The sequence below is a fragment of the Anomalospiza imberbis genome, chromosome 2 (assembly GCF_031753505.1).
Source record: "Anomalospiza imberbis isolate Cuckoo-Finch-1a 21T00152 chromosome 2, ASM3175350v1, whole genome shotgun sequence".
Taxonomy (NCBI): Eukaryota; Metazoa; Chordata; class Aves; order Passeriformes; family Viduidae; genus Anomalospiza; species Anomalospiza imberbis.
This window is the reverse complement of record NC_089682.1, coordinates 32,315,184-32,325,551: the sequence shown is the minus strand read 5'-3', so window position 1 is coordinate 32,325,551 and position 10,368 is coordinate 32,315,184. Positions and strand designations below refer to the sequence as shown.

Below are 10,368 nucleotides of genomic sequence, written 5' to 3'. Positions count from 1 at the left end.
TGCTGCAGTCTGTTCTCAGATGCTTCTGATAAAAGCATGAAAACACACTGCTGAGCTCAAGCACTGCTTTCATACATTGAAAGCTTTGCCTCAGCTGCCTGAAGACCCTGGTGGAGCAGGTGAACATCCCTGAAGGAGCTGTGGGTATGGAGTGGGTGGAAGCTGCTGTTTCAATTTGTCTTGATTTCTCTCTGTCTAAATGAATTTTATTTCGCAATAAATTTAATTTTTCCCAGGTTGTTTTGCCTGTAATGGTAACTGGTAATCTCCCTGTCTTAATCTCAGCCCAATTAATTTTTCCAATTTGTTGTCTTGCCTTTTCATGGGTGAGGAAGGGCATGGTGACAGAGTGGCTCAGAGGGAGGCAGGGAGTCTGGGAGGACTGTCCCTAACCCTTCTTGGGGTTGTGTGAAAATGTAAAATTATAAAACAGGAAGTCCTTGTTCCAGCCAGGAGAGGTTTAATTTCTGCAGTGGCCACGAGGGCTCATGGCCAGGACCTGGAGTTTATTCTATACCACCCCAAACCATTCCTGGGAACAGGGTAAGGGGTCCTTGGGAAGGACCCAAAAGTCATTGCTGGGGTTTTGGGAGAGCTGAATCTCAAGTTAGAGAGGGAGTTAGAGAGCTGAATCTCAAGGCATTATCCAGATGGTAACATTATACTCTTTCACAGCTGACTTGGAAGTTAAGAAAGCAGCTATCACTGAAAGCAAGCAGGATAAAGCTTGAAAAATATTTTTGATGCCTTTCTTGCATTATTTTAATGACAAGTAAGCTACTATACAGCCAAAACTGATTAAAATGTGAACTAAGCTTTTGAAATTTTCAGAGTGTTTCCTTTCATTCAGACACATTAATCTTTCCATATGTGCTTTAAGAAGCTTCTTCCTGGTTCCCTTAAGAGGCTTTTACCATCAGCAAAAGAGCAAATCGTGTCTTGATGTGCAGAGGTGTTCCTTTAGAGGCACTGCTGTTGTGGGATGAACACCATTAAGTTCAAAGGGTAATGATAATAGGATGAAGAAAAGTAGTGGCAGAAAATGGAATATATCAGGCCCCACAATGGCATGCAAACAAAAGGAACCAAGAAATCCTGCCTAGTTCTTTATCTTTTCTGGCCTTGTTTTCTTTGCCATGTTATAAGGTCTCTGTACCTAATTGTGGATCAAGGTCTTCCCCTTCCCCAGGAAAGAACAGGGCTGTGCAGCCCTTGGGTCACGTCACTTCTGTATTTGCCTCTGGTTTCATCCTCCCCACCCTTGAATATCTGAGGGCTGGGAACTCCACTTTGTGGCTGTGCTAAAAAACCCTTGGGAGCAAGACAATACGATGAATTAAACAGGAAAAACACTACAACAAATTAAAAACACCCAAAACCAAAAAAAAAAAAAAAAAAAACCCAACAAAAATCCAAACTAGCTGAATTTAATGCATGATCAGATAAAGAATGTTTGGATGTAGCATCAAAACCTTGATGTTAACCAATTTTATGCAGTTCTTTAGCTAAGAATTGCATTTGGAGAAAGTAGAGGATGAATGGGGTTTATAAGACATCCAGAAATTTAAAACGTTCTTAGAAAAAGCAAGCAAACAATAGATGGGGGAAAAATACCACTGATGCCTGAATAAAATCAGCAATTCTAAGCTGTAAATAAGGCCTGAATAAGATAGGCAATCATAAGGTAACAATATAACATAATAATATAAAATATTAACAAACCCCTTTGCCTTACTCCATACAATTCAGCTAATTTCTTTGCAGCTATTTAAAAAGAAAATAAAAATTGTTTTAACTCTGGTGATGTGAAGGGTTAAAACACTTCAAAACCATGCTTTGTGTATGAAAATGGTAATTCCAGTCCTGTCCTAAACACTGGGATTGAAAGCCATCTCAGAAAATGGGGTTTTGTGTTTTGTGATATTGCCAGGCCCTCTTTGCAGACCAACAGTATGTTTATATTCTGGGGTTAGGATAAGATTCAGAGAAGACCCCCCATTTTCAGTTATTTGTTCTAACTGAAGTGATAGGTTTTGCACTTTGCCAGTTGCTGAAATGTTTTGTATGAAGATCAAAAATAGAAATGTTTCCTTTGTGTGAGGGGCAAGTAATTCTGTGTGAATATTTGGGGCTTTTTTCTTATGTAAAATTATTTTTTTTAAAAATGGAATTTCTAGAACTCTCTTCTGAACGAAGCCGTATCTGTTGTATTTTTTTTAATGTTTCTAGAATGCAAGACAAGCCAGTCTGTTATGCTGGCTCTGTGTTTGCCCTCTGTTTATAAACAGTGTTGAGGATCATCCATCATCTGCCCTGGACTTCAAAACGATGACATCTGGACTTCATCCTCACAATGCTGTAGCACTGACACTTCAAACAAACTCAGAAAACACTAAAAAAAAAGGCACAACTTAAAACCATTCCACAAGCATAATATCTTTGTGCAAACAAAAGGCTAAATGACTAATTTTGCTGGAAATAATTAAAGTCTTGGGGGGTTTTTGTGGGTTTTTTTGTGTGTTTTTTTGTTTGTTTGGGTGGGTTTTTTGTTTGTTTTTGGGTTTTTTTTTGTCTCAGTTTGGGTTTTTTTCCCCCTCTTCCCTTTTCCTGGCTTTAACTTATTGAACTTTTTAGTTAAGGTAGCCTGAAGGCACAAAATTACAGATGGTGCTCACTCATCCTAAAATTGAAAACTTCCTCTTTCCAAAGATAATTGTTTCCAGTTGATACTTGCCACTTGAAGGGGATAAGTCAATCATTTCTAGAATGAAAATAGCTCTTATATTCCTGAGAAGGGAAAGTCCCTGACAAGGAGGGAAAAGGGATTGCATCTTCTTTCCTTTGCCTAATTTTGGGTGTCACACCCACACACAGAAACTTTGTCAGAAACAGGCAAAAGTATCAATAGTTCCTTGATATTTATAGTCCATGAATGCAAAAATGTAGGTGGGAAAAGCAGATCATATATTTGAAAATATTCAATATTTCAAAACTTTCTTACAAAGGCTGGTCATAGAGGTCTAGAGGCTGTAGCCTTTTTAAAATTTGGAGAATTTTGAACAGCAGATCATGGAACAACTGCAAGAGTATGTTAAGAGAATATGCCATTTACAGTGTGTTTGATTATGTTTCTTAGTCCCATTGAAAAAAAAATCCCGAATAATGATATCTATTTAAATAAACATCTTTACAGTCAGAAGTAAAAGTTATGTTCTTTCTCTGACTTTTGATAAGCTTCTTGAGGGCATGCTGGCTAATAAGGATGTTCTAATTCTTTAGCAGCTCCAGACTGGGAGTAGGAATCTCTGGTTTTTGTTTTTACTGCTCAGCACAGATGCGAGCCCAGATCTTCAAGGGAAATGAGCTGTGCCTTTTCTCGCTGGGTCTAATAAATGTATAGAGACAGTAAAGGCCTGCTGAGTTTTAGGAGTTCTGCATTTATTTCAGCTCTGAAGAATATCTCCTTTAAGGTTACAAATTCTGTTCTTTTGAACTTTCCTGTTTTCGGTTTCCTCTTATTGCCTTTTTCTCCCAACTCTTCTCTCCAACCCTTATCCCAGGCTTGTATTGTCCCTGTTTGCCCTCTTGGAAACAAACAAACAATTGACATCCTCTATTTGTGTCTTTCAAACACAATTTTGACAGCTTTTATTTGTGTCTTTGAGCTATTTCTGAGCTGTTTCTGTCTTCTGACAAGCAGAAAAACTGCCCAGAGTGCATACTTGCAAGTGATACAAGCAGCTTTGCATGCAAGCTCTCAGAAAAGTTTCTATGACTGAAATCTGAGCAGCAAGATGTAAATCTGGTGCTTAATTTGAATCATCCCAGTGAGCTGGGCTCAATCAATAGCCGCCTTTGCTTTATTCAGGAACAAACACACTCCAGGTTATTCCTGTTCCTGTCAAAACAAGGCTATTTCCTACTGTCTGTTTGCACCTTGATTTACTTCAGCTAAATCTGATAAGGGTTGCACTTTAGGACATGTGAAATTAGCAGCAGCTACCTAAAATTTGTGTTCTCTCAGGGAAACCAGGTGCTGGTATGTCCCATTTATGACTCATTTTTTCAAGGGGAGTAAGGAGGAATGAGACCCAAAGCACAGCTTTGTAAAATTATTATAAAATGTTCAAGGGAAGGCATAAGAGCTGTATTTCTAGTAAAAGGCAGGGTGAGGGAGGGAAAGGGGAAAAAAAGAAAATAAAAGAAAAGGAACTGCAGAACCTGCTCCAGAAGTGGAAGAGAAAGACTTCACACACAAAACCTCCAAGTTCATGGAACACCCTGGGGCTCCTGAGGTACTAGAGGATCTGTCTCAATGTCTGACTTAATAAAACTCAACTGAAAAACTCCTTGTGCTTTTCAGGACTCCTGTTTTTGAATTAAAGAAGTGTTTGCAGTCTGGAAAGCTTGTCCATGTTTTTTTTTTTTCCTCCCGCTATGCCAGCTGCTCTAGGAAAAGTTGTTACCTGTTGTAGATGTCGGAATGTGCTTGCCACAGTTATCTCCTGCAAATATTTCTCCTCAAGAAAAAAGAAAAAAAAAGTGTATTTATGTTGTTTATTTTGGTTGGGTTTTTTTCACTTTCAGGATTGATTCACACAAGTAAAACCCTCATTTCTGTTGTAACAGAACTCTAAGGGATATAAAACCACTTGTAAATCCCTCTACTTTCTGAGAAAGGAGTTAAGGGCTAACAAAGTTAAAGAGGCCACTTTAAAAAGAAAATAAAAGATAAAGCACAGCATGTGCCTAAGTATTTTGCTGACTATGATGAAATTACACATATTCTTGAGTGAAATGAGGCCAAAACATCTCCCTGCTGGAAGGTTCAGTGGGGATGGAGGTGCCAAGGAAAGGCTTTTAAACAAAGCTATGTTAAGTGAGTAATTCCAGTTTCCAAGCACAGCCTGTTTATGAGAGAGGGAAGTTGGCCCACAATAAACACACTGCAGAGGAACTCTTTGGAATTATTTCATGATTCCATTGCAAACTTTGTGAAAAATATCAATTAAACCCAGGCGTGTTAAGAAATTACACATAACTATTTTGTATCTTCACAATATAATATAAATTGTTCTTTTAATTAAGGTTTCTTGATGCTGAAACTAAAAGCATAATGTTTAACATAATTTAAGTTCAAAGCTGAAGACAAAAACCTGAGAGTTTTACCTTTTGTGCTTCCAGTTCTCCTCTCCATCCCACCCCAGGGAAGACGGAGTGGTTTTACTAGGAGAACTAAATTGGAGAATACCATTCCCAAACCATGGCATGACCCTCTAAAAAATGATGGCTGAAATTTTGCTTTTTCTGTCTGTAGTTAAAGACAGAATAAGCAGAACTGCATTAACTGCGCAGGGACTGTTTGTTCATACAGGTAGTAGGTAGGTAGCATCATCAAGAAATATACAGAAAATTTGCCCATGAATCACAGAATATTTGCAGAGGGATTGAAAAATCAGTTTCAAACAATCAAATTTTAAAAGTTGTGGTAATAAGCACCTTGACACTCAGCACCTGTGGAAAGCAGGTCTTTCTCATCACATTTTTTTCTCCAAAATTTGCTTATGAAACAGAATGCTTAGAAAGAAGCAAAATAGCAATTACTCCCCCCCCCTTTTTTATTTTGTTTTTTAAGTTCCAAGATGTCTCCACAAACTGATAATTTGTAAGGACACAGAAGTTAAACTTTTAAAAAATGTAGTTATATTTAGTCATTGTTCTTATGCTGAGAAAGAGAAAATGTATTATAATAGTTGGCACTAGAAGCCAGTCTGGTAGCTTGAAAAAGCAGCCCAGGTCAAGGCAGTGAGGATGGTGGGTGGAGAGGAGAGAAGATGATCTCATTAATAAAACAAAGCCTGGAGTGTCTTTACAGAAGGATGGATTATGTTGACAATCAAGTGAAGGATGCACTTGAAAGGCAAAGGTGCCGCTGGGATATTTGACCTTGGTGCTCTGAGACAAAGCTTGATTAAAAAACGGAGAGCACAGTCAATCCTCCATAAATGCAGGACTGTGTCCTGCTGCTCCCCACACAATGGCTCCTTTATGGGCTGCCTCCTGCTCTCTATGCTGAGCCCCAGCTCTGACAGGACAGGTATGACTTGGACCCTTGAAGATTTTTAATGTTGGGTTGTTGTGGGGTTTTTTTTATTGTTTTGTTTTTATTTTTTTTTTAAACACACTTCAGATTTCCCAAGGAACACAAAGGCTTACCTTGTTCTGAACCCAGGTTTTTAAAATTCCCCTCAAGTATAAAGAGGAAAAATTAATACTTTACTACCTGAAATACAAATAAAGCATCCTTTGAGTACAATTATTGAACCCTGGCAAAATATTATTTTAAGCTGGGTAATCTGATGCTATTTCCATGCTAAACAACACTCAAGCCCTACGATAGTAATGTGGAAACTCACTGGCTGAAGCAGGGGGTGTGTGAGGGGGAATTATTGCTCGTGATAAAAGCAAAGGAATGCAGTTAAGCAGCAAGAAAGGAAAACATGAAATTAATGCATTTCCCTTGTTTTAACAATGCCAGTTTATTGTGGAAGAAGAAAGGGGAGATTAGGAAATCTCATTTCTCCATTAGGAAAAGGCCTCCATCACATCCATCAGCTTTCCCCAGGATATATTGTTGTATTTTGCCTGAACTCTTCTGCTATGAAAGAGCTGCTGTCTTAAGTGAAAAAATACCACAACATTTCAGTTTCCAGTGTACAGAAGTTTTATTGTTTCTGTGAAATCGTTGCTTTGGTCTCTGCCAGACACTTGAGTTGCCTGAACACCTGATGCCTGCACTTGCAGTGTCTCTCCCTGCAGAGATCTGGCAGAGGTCCCTCATCTGCTGAAGCCACTGGCGTTCCACACTGATGCAAGATGAGCATCTTTGCCTTTGGAGTGGGAGCTCTGCTCACTGTGCGTTCGATGAAAATTTTTATTTTGTTGAGTCAGCTCAAAGCACAAAATGCTTGTTAGCTTTCCCATCCAATGTTGGACCTCACTCAACAAATAATGAATCGTGGGTGTGTTGTGCTTCCATCCTTTTTCACCTTTACCACTTGCTAATTTTGGAAATTGCAGTTTATAATCACAGCAGTGAGCCAGGGCTCTTGGCTTGGGAAATGAGAATGCTTTAAAGGGAAGCTTAATAGCTGCATCTTGGTTGAATATGCTGTGAAGAGCTGAGTCTGACCTACATTAAAAGCTTTTCATTCTGCAAATGAATAGAAGGCCCTAACACTGAGGGAAAAGCACATATTAATTTCTCTCTAAACCATTGGGATCCACAGCAATAGAAATGGAAGGGGTTTTGTGGGACCTCTCAGTGCTTGTTTCAGGATGTTATGGGGCAGTGCACTTTGTCAGGGTTTGAGTCAGTGCCTGCTGCAGTAACCTGCTGTAAACTGGACTAAGCAGACAATTTACTTTGCCCTAAAACATCTCCTGAATGTCAGCAAATTAAAGGTCACTTTTATATTACATGTTTAAATAGTTGTTAAGTAGTATAGGTAAAAGAACAGCTGATTAAGTTATTTGCAAGATTTTTCTGATGCTGCGTCAGTGAGTTCTGTCTTTTAAGAAGAAGACATTCTTGACACCCTGGTTCAGAGTCTGCATCTCTTGGTCATGAAGAAGGGAAGCTTTTAATAAGGAGGAAGACAATTTGAGAATACTTTCCTTTCCTGAGGCTAAACCTACAATCAAAGCAGGATATCAACTATTGCAAAACCCCAAGCATGGGGAATTTTACTCCAGAGGAAGTCAGTGATCATGATTCTTCTCTCGTTTTCTTGGGTTATTAAATATTCTCTCAGAGTAAACAGTCTGTCCGATGATTTTCCACTGACTGATACCTAGCTCTGGGAAAGGACAAACTCATTTTTCCAAAATTGCCTCTGAATTACGGTGTTGCATACCCCAATGCTGGGGACATGGCCTACTGCAGAAAACACTACAATTCAATTATATTGGTGAATGCAATATTATTTGTGAAATAAAGTTGCTTTATTAGAATATTTAGCCTTCTTGGATCTTTAGAGAATCATCATACAAAGTAGCTCCCTATTACCTCAGTAAAAAGGAATTAATGAAAGAGCAGAGTTATCAGAAAGGTCTGAAATGAAATTATTATGAGGTATCCTGATGTCATCAGAGAGTTCAAAAACATTTACATTTGTTGTCTGGCTTGTCACCTTTGATAAGTCCTTTCTTTACTCCCTCTGTTTTCCTTATTTCATCCATGGCAATCCCTTTAATTTCTCCCTAGCTTCCTCACATGTGCTTATTCTTCCCAAGCACAAAGCAGGGAAATGGATGTTTATGACTAGTTACTAAACTGAAAAATAAAACTATCTGTTGAACTGGAATAACAATATTTTGGTCCTTCATCTAAAAGGGCTAAAAACAGTAGCCAGAAAAATATATTTTCGGTCTTAATACTACTTGTCAATCTATTGTACATGATACTTCTTGGTGTTCTTTTTTTTTTTCCTTAAAGAGTAGGTAATTTGTAAAACAAAATGCTGAAACTATGAAACCTAAAAGCACATTTCCTTTTGAAATTCTGTATTTTGATATTTTATAATGGAATTCTTCCTTGAAAAAATATTGGCCATAATAGGACTTAAAATGCTTCGCAGTGTAACTTGAATTCATAAAAATATGAAGTTTTCAGTGAATTTACTGTCCATAGAAAATTTGTGGCCATGCCTACATACAAACAATGAGTAACAAAATACTGTTACTCCTATTGGTGTTGTATGCTTTGGCTTAAAATTTACACTGTTTTGTTAAAATAATTTCAAAATACATTCTGATTTCAATAAATGCCCCTAGTGCTTCTGATGAACAGTCTGCAATCAGCTTTGAAATTTGAAACCTTTGCATTTAGCTGGGACATTCAAATTAATTCAATGTTAGATTTATCTATTTATCTCATAGAAATACCTTCCATCTCTTGAAATTTCTCATCTAAAGACTATAAAATAACAGAGTAGATAATCTTGCAAGATCTCTGTCTTATTGAACAGGAGAAAGACTTCCAGCCTGCTTGCTCTCTTGAGAGCTTGTTTCATGGCAGATTTCAGGCTCAGCTCTAATTTGTCCATGAACATAAATGCCATTCACCATTTGGCTGTACACCTTGGTGTTATTTACCTGAGTTCTGATGGTGCAGCTCATTGTTTCAGAGTTAAAACACCACCTGAAAAGACATGTGCACGTCGGTTGTGCATTTCTTTTGGTTGTCAAGGAAACCACCCCAGGACTCCTGGCACCGCACTTCACCTCAATCGGTGATGGAAACACCACAGGTATTGGCCAGTCAGGCACCTCCCAGCAGGTGTTATTTTGGGAACAAGTCAGTGGATCAGATTCTCCTCTCCCAGCAGCTCTGAAGCTGTGTGAGAGTTTGCCTTTGTCTCCACGGGGCTCGGCTCTCTGGCAGTTTCTGTGGCAGAGAGCCATCCTCGAAGAGAAGAGGCCACTGCGCAAGAATCCAAACAGAAACAACTGTCTTTTTTATATTATTTAAAGCAGGGAATTGTTGCATCCCAGGTTTGGGTTCACATTATGGGTTTTTTCTTTGTTAGTTTTCCAGTTCTCTGTACCCTCGTGCATCCCCCGAGTTTTTCTCTACTCCTGTGGTTTCCGTGCCCGTCTCCCCGTTCTCGCGGTCCCACTCACCCCAAAGTCTCATGTCCGCCCCTGCCATGTTTCCATTGGTCGCTGTAGTACACATCATCACCGCGATGTCTGTACCCATTGGGCAGGAGGGCTCCCTGTCCGCCCTGTCCCTTTCCTATATCACCCCACTCCTCGGCATGCTCGAGGCCATTTGCGTCCGTGCGAAGCTGGGAGCGGCTGCAGCCTTTCCATCGCAGATCTCGCAGCCAATAAAGCATCCAGCCACCACGCGGACGGATTTGGACGAATTCCCTGCCTCTTTGTTTCTTCCCTCGCGCCGACGGCAAAGCGCGGCCAACAGCCCACCCCGCAGCGCGACAGCAAAAGCGCCCGGAGACTGCGGCGAGCCCCGGCCCCGACAAAAAGCTGAGACACCCAAGCCAGGCATTTGGGAACTGACCGGGGCAGACAAAAGTAAAGAGCAGCCGCGAGGTGGTGAGGCTGTTAAACAGTGCTCTCAAGGTACAAAAAGGACTTCAAAGCACTGTGGTAAACCTGTCTCTAACTTCCCTAAAGTCTGGAGTGAGGGCTAAAAGTTATCAGGGGAAGAAGGTGGTAGCCTTTTTTTCAGATGAACACTCTTTCTCTTCATGTACCAAAACTCTAAAAAAGTGTTTACATTTACAGCCTTAAAAAAAAAAAAAAAAAAAAAAAAAGCATATCTGTAATGGATTTGTAATTAAT

At 39.5% G+C, this 10,368-nt stretch overlaps 1 long non-coding RNA gene across 1 annotated transcript; it reads left to right on the top strand.

Moving 5' to 3' along the window:
- Positions 1 to 2,558: 2,558 nt before the first annotated feature.
- LOC137468598 (uncharacterized) lies at positions 2,559 to 9,001 on the top strand. Its single transcript, XR_010996042.1, has 2 exons — positions 2,559 to 3,086; positions 6,820 to 9,001. It is a non-coding gene; the product is annotated as an uncharacterized lncRNA (long non-coding RNA).
- Positions 9,002 to 10,368: the final 1,367 nt, after the last annotated feature.